The 16,138-nt window shown below is 36.1% G+C and overlaps 1 protein-coding gene across 2 annotated transcripts in view; it reads left to right on the top strand.

Annotated features, from left to right (window-relative positions):
- OLA1 (Obg like ATPase 1) overlaps window positions 1–16,138 on the top strand; it is a 95,491-nt gene that overhangs the window by 56,582 nt on the left and 22,771 nt on the right. The gene's annotated exons all lie outside the window — the stretch shown is intronic.

Genomic DNA, 16,138 nt, shown 5'->3' with positions numbered 1-16,138 from the left:
ATGGATGTGAATGTAATTGTAGCTGAAAGATCAAAGCCTGGGTATCTGAGTGATGTTCCAGAAGAGAATTTACCACATCGCCATTTTCAGTACAGTTTCTGCCTCCTGCTGTTCCTATTTTCCCTCAAGCTAGCCATTGACTACCCCCTGTGCATCCCTGCTCGTAAAAAATGATTGAGGAAGTATTTGTCATGTATTTATGAGTGGGAAACATTGTGTGATAGGGAAAGGCATCTACTAGAACTAGAAAGATTGCCATTTCCTTCAGCCACTCTGCCACAGCTTTAAATCCTCTGTTTATGCAACATAGCTTTTATATTTAAGAGCAGAATAAATGTTTTCTATGAAGGATGCTAACGGTAGGCTTCTGTCATTTGTGTGGTGCAAGCAGCTGTAAGTGATTAGAATGTATTTTACTGTTAGATGCCACTTCGTGATTTTTGTTATTATTTTGAGGGGTAGGTATTCATATTTGAAATGCAAGCCACATTWAGTCTTAGTCATTCTTCTCAAAAAAGTTTCTTTCTGAACCTTATTCATAATATCACTATAACAAAGCTAAGGTTAATGGAGGAAATGCTCAGACATAAAATGTTTTCATCAGACTTYTGCAATTATAAAAATGTTAACACAGCAAAGGAGAGGAGAGGCTTTCTGATTTTGGATGGAGAGAAAACTAAAATTGYCTTTGTTTTACTGGGTCACTCTTTCAGAATTAATGATCATTTTAATTGTTAGTTAAAGCACACTTATATTTAAGTGCCAACATGTTATTTTTCAATCCAAGAAAAGAAGAAAACACTGTGAAAGATAGGACTGTTGTGTGTTTGAGTAGGTGTATTGACCTTTTGAAAGATGTAAAAACTGGAATGGCTCCAAGCAGTTTAACAATGTTGAATTAGTCATTCAGTTGATTTATGATTAAGACCTAGCCCCTGAAGAGACGCTGACATGGCAGCTGTGTTAGTTGCACTTGTGTTATGATCAGATGACAGTAATCTTGATGTTTATGGGGGAATCCACGGAAACCAATCCTAATACTGTATTGCTGTGCTCTAAATGAATATTTAAACTCTTTATAATTCCAAATGGGTTTTTTAATCTGGATCTAGTACCTTAGCCATGGTATACATGTATTTGAGTTCTACCATGAAAATAATYTAAATAAAAAKAATAATAGTAATAAGTTAAAACTGCATTCTGAGTCACAGGATGTCACACAAATCCAAGATATCAGATTTATCAGCCCTTCATCTAATTGAGTCTTTACATTTTAGTTTTGCTAGAGAGGGTGCTTCTAGGGGCTCATAGTATGGATTCCAATTTTGCGATATATTGAGCTAATTAATGAGTGATTGTAGTGGACCGTGCTTAGCATCCTGTTTGGGTTGGTATTTTGGACTTACTTGCAGCAAGCACCAGAAATATGTTAAAGCTGCATAAACTGATCTTTTGATTCAACTTCTTAGGCCCAATAAAGGGAATTTCATCCTATGCCTAGACTTTAATTGAAAAAGCCAATTATGCTGCTAAAGATTATCTAGTACCTCTAACATTGTAGCTAAATTKTCTGAAACTTAATTATTAATTTTTGAACATTGTTTAATATAATTCAGACTTGTTGAATATCCAAATGTATGTTAACATTATTTTAAAGGGTTGTTTCTCAAAGTGTTGTGGTAGACATTCTGTTAAAAATGTTCATAGGTCTTGATAGGATAGGGGACTCAGTATTTTACTCCTGTGTATTTAGAAAAGTGACATATGTGTCATAATAAATAAAATTTTGCCCATTAATTTTTATAAGTTTTTCATGTTCTTAAGCTAAAAGAGACATAATTAGGTCAGATGAAAGGTCTATCTTTTCTGGTATCATGTTTCTGACAGGCCACTAACAGATGTCCAGGGAAGATTATAAGAACAGATTAAGCAAACAGAGTATATGCATCCAGCTTCTCGCAATCTGTTATTGTAGAGCTGACTAAGCCAGATATGATATACTTGTGGTTAATACTTTGGGGCTGATTTTTATTCTGTATATTTAGCCATTGACCTTTTGAACCCAAGTATACTTTTTGGCATCCCAATATCCTGGAAGCAGGGACTTCTCCAGTTTAACTATGTGCTGTATATAGAAGTACTTCCTTATGCTTGTTTTGGATCTGCCACATCATAATTTCATTTGATGCTCCTTAGATCTTGTAGTATGAGAGTGAATAATCCTTTTCTATTCATCTTTTTCTTATTGCTTCAGATGTTCTGAATATTAAACAAAAAACAAGGAGAGGGGGTAGGGAAATCTGACATGAAGAAAGAAATATCGAGGGTCAAGTAAAAGGAACACTCCATAGGTTTGAGTATGAAATAATCTGTTTCATTTGGTCTTTCACTTTTAAACTAGTTAGGAAATGAAGTTATAAAAGGAGTTATTTATTACCATTYATGGTAATAAATGGAGACTTGGAGTTCTTGGTTGTATTTCTGCAGGTATGGGTGTTTAGGCAGATACATTTTATTCCTATAAATATATTTGAGAAATTATTTGTAGAATTTTTTTAGTCATAAGTTGTAATACCAAAGTGGTATTGAGATGTTTTCTTCACATAGCAGCTTAATGATTTTAAGGTTGTCTTCAATGCTGACAAATCTGGAAAATAATATTTTAAAAAATATATTACCGTTCTTGTTCCTGCCTTACAACTGAAATGCTTTAAAAGAATACTAGGAGATGAAAAATGTTATCTGGGTATAAATAAGATTTTGCACACACAAGTTGAGAAGTCAGATATTATATTCAGAGTTAATTCTGGATCTGGTTAAGGCATTCTGCTACATCTTTACTGCATKACTGTGGGAGAGTATCCTACAGCTTAGGCTGTTGAAACTAGAGAATTGCATATATTTTTCATAGAGCACTTACCTAGTGTAGTAGGGGATAGTGCATATTGTTTGCTTAATAAGCATTTATTCTTTTTTGTTTCTTATACAAATGAATTAATGAATACAATGTAATTAGTCATCCATCAACCAAATGGCAGTCTGTTTTCTTTGCAGCACTGTGTCMTGACGTTGCCAATTGACTTGTAGTCTTCTGTTTTACCTATTCCAGTAACTTTTCATTTAGTTGTTCTGTTTATCCYGTAYTTCTGCYTCACCCTTTTCCCAGCTGATGTGTYCTCCRTGGGTCTTTGCCAGATTCCCTCTCGCTCTCCTTTGATTTCATCCCATTCTTGCTGGCTTAGTTCCAGTCCAGTCCTTTGSTCTGGTTGATTTCTTTCACCAGACTTCCTGCTTTGCTTTGCTTTCTTTCGCCTGCCCCTCTGGAGTCCCCTGTCTGTTTGAATGTGAATGCATATTGTTTGGGTAATAGCAGGTGTTGGGTACACATCTTTAAGCATGGAAAGATGGGTCCCATTCGCGGCTTCAGTGTATAACTTTGCCCCAGACACAAAAGCACCTTCCCAGAGTTTAACTTCACTTCAGCGTTCACCTTCTGCACAAGTGTGATGGTTTGTCTCTGATAGCAAGTCTGCTCTATGCCAAATATCTTGGTTTCTAAGCATTAGGATAGTGTAAGTTTTCAAATAAAATATTTCTGTATGTTTTAAAAATGGGCAATGTTATATGGTGACGCTTTTTTGAAAAATGCTGGTCCACCTGATTATGATATGGCATTACTAGATAGCTAAAGTGTTGTGAATTCAGGAATAAAGCCTCAGTAATTTGCTTAGGATGTATTGAGTCTTGAACGGGTAAAGAGAGGGGCAGTCATAGTAGAGGGGAACCTTCTGGATTTTGGGAAGGCCTGTTGTGGACAGATAAAGGTACCATCAGACTGTGGTTAGAACTCATCAAAAGCTGCAGCCTGTAGAGAGCAGGGGAGCAGGGAAATGAAGGACAGTCTCTCCAGTGTTTGAGTGACACGTGACAGCCCAGCATCYGACAGCACCAAAACCAGCCCAGCACAGCAGCTGTGACCCACCAGGCTTCTTGTACTCTGAGAGCATCCATGTGCACCCAGCTGATTGTACTGGCAGTACAAAAGACTGTGTATTAACACTTGGTATCAGAGTCTGTGCTGAGGGAAAGCAGCAACAAGCGACTTCTCCACTTCATTGCTGGGTGTATGAACCCTGTCATATCAGCTGCATGTCATCCAAACCTCCCTTTGAACAGTTCAGTGTTACTTCCCATCTTCTCTCTGCAGATGTTCCTCTCAGCRTTTTAAATTTTTTTGTGGCTGTCATCACCATGGTTTCTGATATGTTTGTACACAATTCTGTGGGWTCAGTTGTAATGTTGAACAACTGCAGCTATGAGTTTGGACACTCTACCAGTTTTATAGTTGGCTTATGCAGTCTTATGAATTGCTACCTGCTAATGATGCTTTCTTTAATCTGCCATGGCAAGTAATTTGTGTGATATTTTATTTAAACACTTGGACTTTCATAGGCAAGATCCAAAGTAGCAGATGCTAACTTGTAACAAGCAAAAACATCACTGCTTGCAAAGTTACCCAAACCTGTGTAGGGTAAAAATGGGCATCTTTTATTTGTATATAACTGTCTGAACACTTTAGAAGTTTTGTTTCTCCCTGGTCTTCTTTGCTTYTCCCTGGAATTGGGACTTCGAATAAATATTTTCATCTCTTTAATAAACACATACTGCTTAAGACACAAAATACTAAGGGAGAGAATAATATTGCATTGGATTCCAAATCAGTTAATTATACAACTTGGATTAATTCAGTATATCGAAACATAACCAGCAGAGAAAGGGACTCCACGAAACAATGGTATGTGGTGACATTTTCAAAGACAATTATGTCAATTTTGTTGTTTATTGAAATACARAATTTCTGACTCTGGATGCATAATGAGGTACTAAATCCCTTTTTAACTTGAGTCTTCTTTAAAACCAGAGAATGCTTAAACTGCTCAGAAGCAAACTTGAGATGCAGAAATGTTTTGTTACTGTGTRGTGACTAACTGTTCTTCCCTCTTCCCAGTATGCTGTATAAAGAGCTTAGTTCAGTTTTCTGCTGCTTCCTTTCCCCTGGGGAGAAGCTTGTGTTTCATACCTCAGTTTTCTTCATTATTTACCTAAAAGTCTTGGTGCTGGTGAAACTGTAGACAAGTTTTTTTTGGATATGTTGTATATTTTAAAAYCAAGTTACCCAGTAAAAACATCAATGTTTTCTAATAATTGCTTATTTTTTCTGAAATGTTATCCTGAATGATGTCTGTCCTCTTTTTCAAAGGCCATCCAAATGTGCTTAGTCATTTAAGTGTCTGTTGTATATAGTTGTGGTCCCTCCCTGAGCAATGCTGTCACAGYCTTAGCTGGCCAAGCACTGCTTCCCTCTTATTTATGGTAGGTTAGACTACAGTTTCAACAATGTGTGGTCATTTAATATAGCTTTACTATRTTAGTTTTACTGATAACTAAATGAGTTTGGGGGTTTTCAGTAGCTTGATACTTTTTAAAATACTCCTTAAGTGAGATTTTTAGCTTCAAAGTGTCTCATCTTTTATGTCKTATTGTTGTGTTTATGTCCTAAGTCAGACTGGCTTATATTTAGGAGAACAGGCATTTCTCTTTCACAGACATTTCTCTTTCCAATACAGTGATGTGCTAAACCCTGAAATAGAAAAAAGTGAAMGAGAAAATGTGCTTTACTCACTTGTCCGTGTTACAGAATGGAAGAAAGCAGAAGGGTAAGCAGCTTAGGAACCCAGCTTTCATGTTGAGGACCAGATTCTGTACAGGATGTCTCAGTCCAGGGTTGTTAGTCCTGAGCATCACGAACACAACCTCATCAACAGGCCCTCCGAAATGTTTGGGGGAGATGAGGGTACTGACCACAATATCAGCACTGTCATCTTGGTATTGTGTCATTATCTTAGATGCTGATTTCAAATCCTGCTTCCAACGGTAAAYAGTTCAGTAGTGAGTTTCACTCTTACTCGTTTTAGAGTAAATCAATTTGACTGTGCATGTAAGCCTGTAGATATTARTGTCAGAATCCTTTTCACATTTGAYGATCCTGATGAGAAACATCATTAGTAGRGAAGAAGTAGAACAGACACTGTTTCCATGCTCTTTTGAGTTGTTGGATGTTGGAAGCACAGCCACCTTCAGTGCAATGATTTTTGCATAAAATACTAATGAAGGAATGAGAATGAAGTAAGGTGAATTAGTGTCCTCAATTAAATATCCCAGGGATTAGGATTATTCTTTGATTGCAAATGAGTCTAAATCCTATTGGAGACTGAGCTTTGTTCTACTATATTTTTGTGTTTGTTGTTGATTTACAAAAATASTTCATGATGCAAATTACAAAGATCCAGTTACGCTTCTCTCCTTGTAGTTAAAATGCTGTCTCCTAATATGCTTCCGTTTATCAAGTTACCTTTTTCTGGATATTTGGTTGTGAGGGGAATTTTGGCAGAGAAAGAAGTGTAAAGACTGATCTACATATGCTGTGGTTTCTCTTATGAGCTCATTAATGTCCCATTAATGAGCAGGTCTTATCCTAGAAAGTAGGATTTGGTTTTCTTAATAGAGGGAGTTTTTGCCTTACAAATAGAGATTGTTTTGCTTTACAAATAGAGATTTGTGCATGAGGTTGTTATTCTTGTTAGTAGTAGTTTATCCTTAAGTTATTGAATATTAAATTATCTTATTATTACTAATTCATTGAGCCCTGTCCCTGTCAGAATGAATGAACATTGTTAGTCTATGTTTGTCAGCTAGACAACATAGAAGTTGTGCATAGTGCTTAAAGCCAATAAATTTCTCTTTCAAATCAAGGGGAAAACAGATACTATGAGCATGCGTCCCTATCTGTTGGGTCACTGTCATTGTTTCTGACATGGCATTTAAAAACCAGCAGTTGTTATTGTGGAGGTCTGTTGAGAATGTGGGAGATGGAGAGTCTTCAGGTGAGTGGCTGTGGTCTCACCTGGTGGGTGGGAGTAGCTCCTCCTCTGTGTGAGGCTCTGATGCCTCCTTGCTGCCTGTAACTGGTGGGTTTTGAGTGGTARGGTAGTCCTTCACTCTCACATTAGGCACATCAACACTTGTAATAACTAGCAAATGAGCTTTGATTTTAGACTTTTTTTAAGAGCAAAAAACTCCTTGATGATATTGTCTTATTGTAAGAAATATCAAGAGAATACACTTGTATTGCTTTTGATTTTTTTGATTGGGCACTGCAATCAGTATTGCTCTAACACTGTCTCTTAAACAATGTCCCAGTTAATAAGTATCTTTTTTTTTCATGGTGTGTTAGTCAGTATTGCAGTGTTTGATTTGCAGACAAGTACTGTGTATACCTCTGAAATTCTGCTTATTGAATTCATTTCTTGAAACATTCCATGCTATCACTTTCTACAGAATTGTGGCAATATCTTGAARTTTTAATAGTTGAAGCTAATTTTATTTCACTTACCATTATTTCTCTCATGAATGATATTTGAGCTACCTATAGGGTCTGGGAAAAATAGTCATCTTGAAATTCTTCTTTGTGAATGGTCTGCAGCATCTCCTTCTCTGGGGGAATATGTTCTGTAACATTGGTCTGTCTTCTATAAATAGGGGCTACGTAGAAACATCAGGCAATCAAAYATTTATTATAAATGGAAAAATGTTTAAGAAGGGTGATTCTTTTATACGATTGGAAATGTATGCTTCTGTGCCTTTGGCACCCTTTGTTCATGTTTTCTTTTGCTCTCAGTGACTTCYTTGTTTCACAACTGACAGATGCATTTTTCATTGATGATTATTTTGAAAATATGATGCATTTTTTTAAGAAAGTTTTCTGTTTAATTTTGTGGCTATTTACAGCTCRTTATTTTGTATTAAGTATATGGAAATGTGTTTTCATTTAACTGGGTTTTTTTCCCAAAGAAATGTATCTTACCTTCTAAAGTTCTGGCACAGTGTTTTGTTTTCACAATTTGAGTTTTTTCTAATGACTAATATGGATGACTAATGTTCAGATGTTGATAGTCACTGGTCTTACAGTGGATGGAACCATGTATCCTTGTCTAGGAATGGATGCATGTTCATGTTTAAGTCGGAGAGGAAAGTTTGTACATTATGTATGTTTAATTGAAGAACTGTCAGATGAGACATTGGGTATGGGTATCTTATTATCCTTTATTATCAATTCTTCAGCTTAATTATTGTTAATTTGGAGAGAAGTTGGGATTTACTGTGCTCTGGTATTAGTTTATAAAGCCTAAAGAAATGTTTAGAAGGTGAATATTTGAAACTTAAGTGCATGTGCTGGTTTTGTACTTCATTGGGTTGAGCAATGAAAATGCATTAATCAGATTCATTGTATATTGAGKCTCAATCTTGTTCATATGCATTGGCACAGTAGTGCATTCCTGAAGTGAAAATGTATTTAAATCCAAATGGCTTTTATTAAAGAAAAAAAAACCCAAAATCTTATACCTAATACATTGAAAACCTGCACAGTGTTGTCGATCTAAAACATGTGATGTACATCCAGCTTATGTTTTATTTCAGGAGCTCATAAAATCCATACCTGTTTCTTATTTAATAAAATCTTTATGTCCCAGGATATTCAGATTAATGAAGTGTGCATGCATGTGCATGTGTGTTCAGTTTCCTATAGGGTTGTCAAAAATTATTGTTGGTATTATTACCTAAAAATAACTTTATGGAGGGTAAATGTTTGTCTTTGGCTCCCTCTATCTGCTTGTCTCTACTTGTCTTTGTGAGCTAATGGTTTTTCATATAGATCCATCATGTAGMTTGGAATCAGCAGATAAGATGTCTACAAGTATTTCATATAGGCATTTGGTAAAATAAATAAATAAGTAGAAATATGGTAAAGAGACATGGAGGACTAGCAAGAAATTGAGTTTTCAAGCTTAAAAGCAAGGTTAATGTCTTTGTGCTTAGACAGTACCTTGTTGAAGTACATTTCCATTCCATTCAGAGTCTAATTTTTGTACTAGGCTTTTCATAAAGACACAGCTTTATGATCAAAGTACAATGAACAGAAACATGGGTTTAGCTGCCTGTCTTGCAGTAGTGTGTGGTGTCTGATAGCCTTTTGTTTCTGGTTTCTAGTTATGTTAGTACCCTATTGACATAGAAGGTACCTAGATTGTTCTATTAGTGATTTCTGACAAACAGAAATTATTTGATATGCTAAAGCTATTTCTGACAGAAGATAGAAAGTTTTGACAAACATGCATGGCACAGCAAGTGTCCAATTCTAAAGAGCAAAATAAATGCAAACCACCATTATGGGGAACACAAACAGCCTGAAAGCAAGTTATCAGTAAGCAAATAATTGTTGAACTGTTATGAATGGAATAGGATGTTGAAATAGGGCATGATTGGCTGATGTTACATATGTCCTTGATTACCTTCCTTGTGCTTTTATCCTAATAAGTGACATTCTTTGTATTCCCTTGGATGGCTAGACAGTCTGACACTGAAGAAGAATAAATATTGCATGTGGTACACATTAAGCTGTCATCTAGGACAGCATTTATAAAAAGTAACTAGAAAAATTCATAAGAAATTCTGCATTGCTACAGTTTCCTGGCTCCAGTCATAATTGTCAAAGTTCTTGACACATTCAGGTCTTCTGAAATTATTTCGGTTTACAGCTACTTGGTGTATGAATAATTACTAAGGATTCATTTTTTTTCTGATGATGCAGACTGTTAATGTTCTCAAAAAGATGCATTTTCATTAAAGATCATGTAGTGATTAAAAAAAAGAAATACCAGTGTTGTATATATAGCTAGTTCTCTTGCAGCAATCAGAACTAAAAGATGTACACATATAAAATAAAATTAGGTAATAAAATTAAAGAGCTCTTTTTCAAATGCTGTTTTTGAATCTTGATAGAAAATCCATTATGAGCTCATGTATTGTTCCAATTATTCTAAATTGGAAATAGACTTTTTAATGTAAAATATCAGCCTTCTATTTTTCTTCACGGACTTGAAATTAAGACTCAAAAGCAACATAGCAGGATATCATCATCCCTGCAAGGGCAATGGAGAAAACCTCTTCTGAACTATCTAAGGTGATGAGTTAGTGTTTGAATGATARCTGTTTTAATTTCAAGGAGAGGGAAGTGTAAGAATTCCATTCTTCATACTCTTAAATCCCTACATTTCTTGTGATGGCTTGTACATTGACCAAGAAATATTCAATAGCTCCTTTGTATTTCCATGTATATATCTGTTGCCTAACATAATACCATGATACTGACTGTAGTTTGACACAAAACTTCATGATAAATATTTCAAAGGCCTTTCACAGTTCTGTCACTGACCATGTCATTGGAACTGTATACTGTATTCATGGTATAACATGGTTTTGCTTCATATGAAAATGCAGCCTTCTTTCATTATTGTTTAGTTCATGTGATTGTTTTTTTGTTTTTTTTTTCCCTGAGTTAAGAATATCCCATAAGGAAAAAAGAAAAAAAGCCTGTTATCACCTTATCACGTTACATGAGGATGAATGTAATTTTATAGGTGACATTGGACTTATTCTCATTCCTCTTCCAAGTAGCCTATAGCTTACAAGATTTAATTGTGAGTAGTTTGGAATGGGAAACTAGACCCATTGGCTTGTTCATAAAATTTGCATTTAATGTTCAATAAAARTCTGAGAAGAGTTCTTAGAAAAGGGTTGGAAAAAAATCAGTATTCATGGGAAGGGATAAAGCTGAAACACTTGTTTAGGTTGAAAAAAGTTTTCTCCAAGTATAACACTACTCAAATGTTACAGGTAACTGTTAACTCTGTGGACCACTACAGAGCACAAAATATTTGCCCAACTGGTAAATTGAACTGTAAGCCCCACTGTGGGAAATTGCTTTGCTGTGCTTCAAACAGCAGTTATCTTAGTAATTGTACCTGAATTCTTTTGTGGCTAATAGACAGTTGATGTCCTTCTTACCATCACGGAATTAGTTTATTGCAATATTTTAACTGTAAAAATTTTAGGTAAGATGTGTTCATGTAGTTTAAGATGGGCTGAGTATGATTTTTAATTGGTGCTCTGAGAGCAGTGGGGTTTGAGTTGAGAATGTGCATAACCCTGCATTTCACATTCTAAACCGGCACTCACAACAAGGAGCTTATCAGAGCAAATTGTCTAGTCCACCCCCTTCCTCACTCAAAACCTAATGACCCTTTATCATCATGGTTTAGATTGCTGGACACAGATGTGAGAAAATACAAGTAATCTACAGGTAACTACAGTAGCTGCACTGATGTTCTCAGAGAACTGACTGCTGGGAAGATAAAAAGCTTCCCACAGAGCCTGTGACTTTCCAGCAGCAAAGCACATCATGAGCTCATACATGAAGTTTTATTTGCTGAAGATTCACAATAAGATGCATTAGGACATTCAGCAGGGTCCCTTCTTAGATGAGCACGAGAATTCAGTGGGGTTGTTAGTTGATGCACTAGTGCATGGCTTCACACTAAARCTAGAAAGTGCAATACCAATAATGTTTCTTTTTGAGAACACCACAAACTACAGCTGTAGTGTACTGATGTTAACATAGCTTGTTCTGTGATAGTAAGTCATCTAATGTCATTGGACTTTTTTTCTTGTTATGGAAAGTATTCAGGTTTGAAGCAAGTGTTTGTTAGGAAAAGAAGCTGCTGGCTGTTGAAGTACAGTTAGTAGTACATGCTCCAAGAAGTAAAGTAGAAGTAAAGTCTTACATGAAAAGACTTGTGTATAATTAATCACCATCTTTTTTACTCAGCATTTTTTGTTGCAGTCCATAAAGTAGATCTAACAATCTCTGTGTTCAGATACTGTGCAAAGGAATGGGAAGGAAATATAATATTTTTCAGATAAATTTCACATATGCTAAGGTTAATAAGAGAATTATCTTGTTTATTTTTTTTGGTAACCCAAGAAGTAGTTTTAAGTGATTCAGTAAGGTTGAAATGTATCTATTAAACCATATGGGAATGGTCAATGTGAATCAGTCTGTCCGCACTTTCTTTCTCTTCTAAAGTAACTTAAGTATAAGCAAGTTACTTATGTAGAAAAAATTAGTATGAATGCTGAAAAGCTTTTTTTTTTCCCCCTCTTTTTTTAATCATCTGCAAATTTGGGGGTAGTGAGGAAAGAGATAATATGGCGTGAGAGGTACAGGTCATCCAGAAATGGATGGTTCACAGAGGGTGGTATTAATTATTAAGCAGGCAGTAAGCATTACAGTGGTCGTCTTTTCAAAAAATTGTAATCCCTCAAAAAGCCTAAAATGCAAGCCAAAGAGAGTCTGCCAACAGCCTCCTCCCACCCAGAAAGAAATGAAATATAAATCCCACAAAAAGCATACCCACTTCTCTGGTAGTATGAATGAGATAAACTTAGGTCTGTTTTTTTATTTAATTCCTCTGCCCTGTTCAATCACCCTCAAAGCTTCTGTGATGTTAGGGAGTTGCTCTGTTGACAGTTGCTGCTGTCAGTGCCAAGCCTTTGAGCAAGGGGCTGTCTGTRTGGCTGTGCCTCCCGAGCTGAGCCCGTGACCAGAACAGCAGTCTCCTTAATTTTCTGTCCTGTTGTTGATCCTCCATGAGAGTGAACTACAAGACACTCTGAAAACTATATAATCTTTGCTCTTTGTTGCTGCTGCTTGCCCCTGTCCTACTTCTTTATGTCCTTTTTCCAGCTTATGTCAACCCTAGATGGTAATAAGCAGAGCTCCTTATTGCAGAGCCTAACAGACATGCTCTAAGAAATTATTTTCTGTGATTACACATATCTCTTGCAGTAAACACATGCAGAAGTGTTTTCTCTTTCTCGCTAGCAAATAGGAACTACAGGAAAAGTGATATATATTCCCTTGTTCTATTTTGTCTTTTGGTTGAGGAAGGCAAAAAAAGGGCTACACAGTCTGAAAAAATTATTTCCCCCCCTTTAAATTTTTTTAATTAATTATAATTAAATCCATATTCAAATTGCAGAAAACATTTGATATATCCTTTTATAATATGTGCTGTGTTTCATATTCAGTAGTGGTGTTAATTCTCAACTACAGTAGACATACAGAAAAACAGAACAAAACACTGGCTGTTACAAAGTTTTGTTTGAGCTTTTTAAACTGAGTGATTAGCAGAAATAATGACCCTGTCAGCTTTAATCACATTAAAATGTGGTTAACATCATTTAATTTTTTCCACTTAATATGCGAAAATTTCCAGTAGATTTGCAGTGAAGGCCATTGAAATTCCATTAGAACAAGAATAAAAATTTCAGGCATCATTTATTCAGAGAGGGAATAAAGGTCTTGTCTGAAAACTGCTGAATCTTCCTATTAGAGAAACTATGAATCATTGCATTAAGCAGTACCTTTAGCTTCTATAGTACTGAATCTGGGTTGCTTCTGGAATGAATGGAATGCATTTTTAGAGTGGTGCTTTTCTGAAAATTGCAACATGTAAGTTTTTTTTTTTCTAAATCAGTGAGAGCTTTCTCYGTAAAGGATTATTATGTAACCTGTTATAACTGCTGTAGAGCTGGGGAAATGCTTTTGGTTTAGGCATCTCATCACTGTGAAGTTCCATACTTGGTGTCATTTTTATTAAAACATAGAAACATATGTCCTCTTTCTGATTGATTCATAATGTGTAGTTTGGCTTTCTTTGTGGTAAAAAGAAAAATTGAGGACATGCWCAGCTACAACTAGAATATTGTTGTGTGAAGTCTCTTGCACCCTTGGCGTTTCTTGGTGCAGGCTGTGCAGGTTTGTACCAGAAGTACATACAGTAACTATGAATGTGCCAGGGAAACTTCCRAATGCATCCTTTTCTAAGAGAAATTTTTGTTTCAAGGAAAGATTGGTTAGTGCTACCCTGTTTCAGATTGCTATATTTGGATTCCCATTTTTTGTCCTTTTCCCGTGTAAAGAGAAGATTTCATCTGATAAGTGGAAGCACTAGAAGTACAATATACTTTGTGCTTTGCTAGATTTTACTGAAGAACTTGTACTGAATATTTTTTTGTAACAGATATTACTGTATRTATCTGGTAAGAGACATATTGTGTCTCTGGTACTTAAGCTATACAGTGGACTGTGTRTTTTTGTTTATTAAATTGGTATTTTGTTCCTGAGCCCAGTTCATTTCAGCCTATTAGGTAACTACTTTGTTCTCTTTTTAGTGGGAAAAATCATCAATATGCATTGGTTTTGTGCAGAACACATTTCAAAATGTCAGTATTTGCACAATTTTTTGAACAAAATATAAGAAAGTGCAGTGGTGGATGTTTAATGCTAAATACAGTGAGATGTACAGTGGTTAAGGAATTTTTCTTAGAAATAGCTGTTGCTAAATTTAAGAATTGAGCAGATCTAACAGAAGTTTAAAAGTGCCTCTGATGTACCTGTCTWTGTTAAAGCATGAAGGAAACTGAACAGGAAGTGAGTCCATGGCCAGGACCAGAATTGGTGACCCTGCAAATGAGATAAAAGGAAATAGGAGGGTGGGAGGGACCAATGCAAGGATAGGAGGGAGGTGTAAATTCAGGGAAAAGGTGTCATTTCTGTRGGTTGCATTTGGAAGCATCTTGCTAAAGAGCTGTTGGACCAGGATRGAAAGCTTTGAAGACTGGAGAATAACACTAGGAGAAGGAAGCAGAATGAGCAACAGAATGTGAAGAACTGCTGGATGGGGATGTGAAAGTGGCCATATTTTAGGAAAAAGGGTCAGAAGAGACTGTACTTGCTAGATTTTTCTCTTTGGAAAGCATGACATGAAATTCAGAGGTACTATGTATTTTTGTTTCTGTGCTCTTAGCGAGTGTCTGTGACACCTTGCAGCAGAACAGCTTCTAGTCCGTTGAGGGGCAAATGCTCACTGTAGCTCCATTAGCTCAAAGATAGGTTTGTGTAATAGGTATGTAATGACTACATTCAGTTTAGAATTCTGCATATTTACAGGTTGCTTTTTTAGAAATTGGAAATTATGTGCTGCTGGATTAAGTGTCTTAATACTGTAATGGGACACATTTCAAAGTCAGAAAATGTCACAATGAAGATTGTCAGTGCATTTCAGAATCAGTGTCCTGCCCCAAAGGGTTGTCTGCCTAAGGGTGTACCTTTCCTTTACAGCCAGCCTTGCTCCATGAAAAGGACAAGCTTGGTCTTGAGGATGCAGTTGGGTCAGTAGGTAGGAGACTCCTAATGATGGGATTCCCTTCTCCAGAGCAAAACTCAATACTGGTATGGAACTGTAGAAGGAAGGCCTTAGGTTAAAGGCATTTGAACATGCCTGGAGATTTGGTGATGAGTGACTRAATTTTAATTTAGTTTCTTTTATATCTCTGTGATGCCAACTAGGAAAATTTAATTTAAAATTTTTRCACGTTTTAAAATTACAGTGTTCTKAATTTTTTTCATTTGACCAATTAGTATGATGAAGTCTGGTGCTATTATTAGTGCTGTTTTAAGAGCTGGACCTTGTCCAAATTTTGAGATGACTTACTGCCAAGCTATGATACAAATACTGCAGCTGCCTCTTTGACTTTACCTGTGCTTCATTCATGAGTGGTACTGGTAACTACGTATGGTATAAWGGGCTACTTCTGACTTCATTTATATTTTATTTTGGAAGAGCAGAACTCATTAAGTCTGGTTGTCCGAGTTTTGAGTCTTGTTTCCTTACAACAGTGATTACTGATTTATACTCTTCCTTTAAAAAGCAGTGACATCAGGCACTGAGCACAGGTAGCATCATTCTCTTTGCCTTGAGAGGACCTTCTGTGTGGTGAGCAGTCCTACTGCTGCTGGTCAGCTGGCCAGCACCAGCCAAGTTGAGTATGTGGTGGTTGTGTTCTTTCTGTCTTTTTCCCAGTGAAGGCATTGGTTCTTACAAAAGGTGTAGGAACTTGATTTATATGAAATTGAAATCTCTTTGTGCTCCTGTGCATTTTTGCATAGCGTGTAAGTATTTCTGAATTCACAAAGTGTAGTGCTTCCTTGTAACTATATGGTAATCCCTAAATTACTGTAATCCCTCCTCTGCATTCAGTACAGAACCAGTTATTGTTGGTAGCTACACATTATAATGACTTCCATAAATTAATTAAGGTGTTGGTTTTTTTTTTT

Source organism: Malurus melanocephalus, unplaced genomic scaffold (genome assembly GCF_030028575.1).
Source record: "Malurus melanocephalus ecotype Western Australia unplaced genomic scaffold, MMel_1.1 scaffold_30, whole genome shotgun sequence".
NCBI classification, from domain to species: Eukaryota; Metazoa; Chordata; class Aves; order Passeriformes; family Maluridae; genus Malurus; species Malurus melanocephalus.
This window is presented reverse-complemented; position numbering and strand designations above follow the sequence as displayed.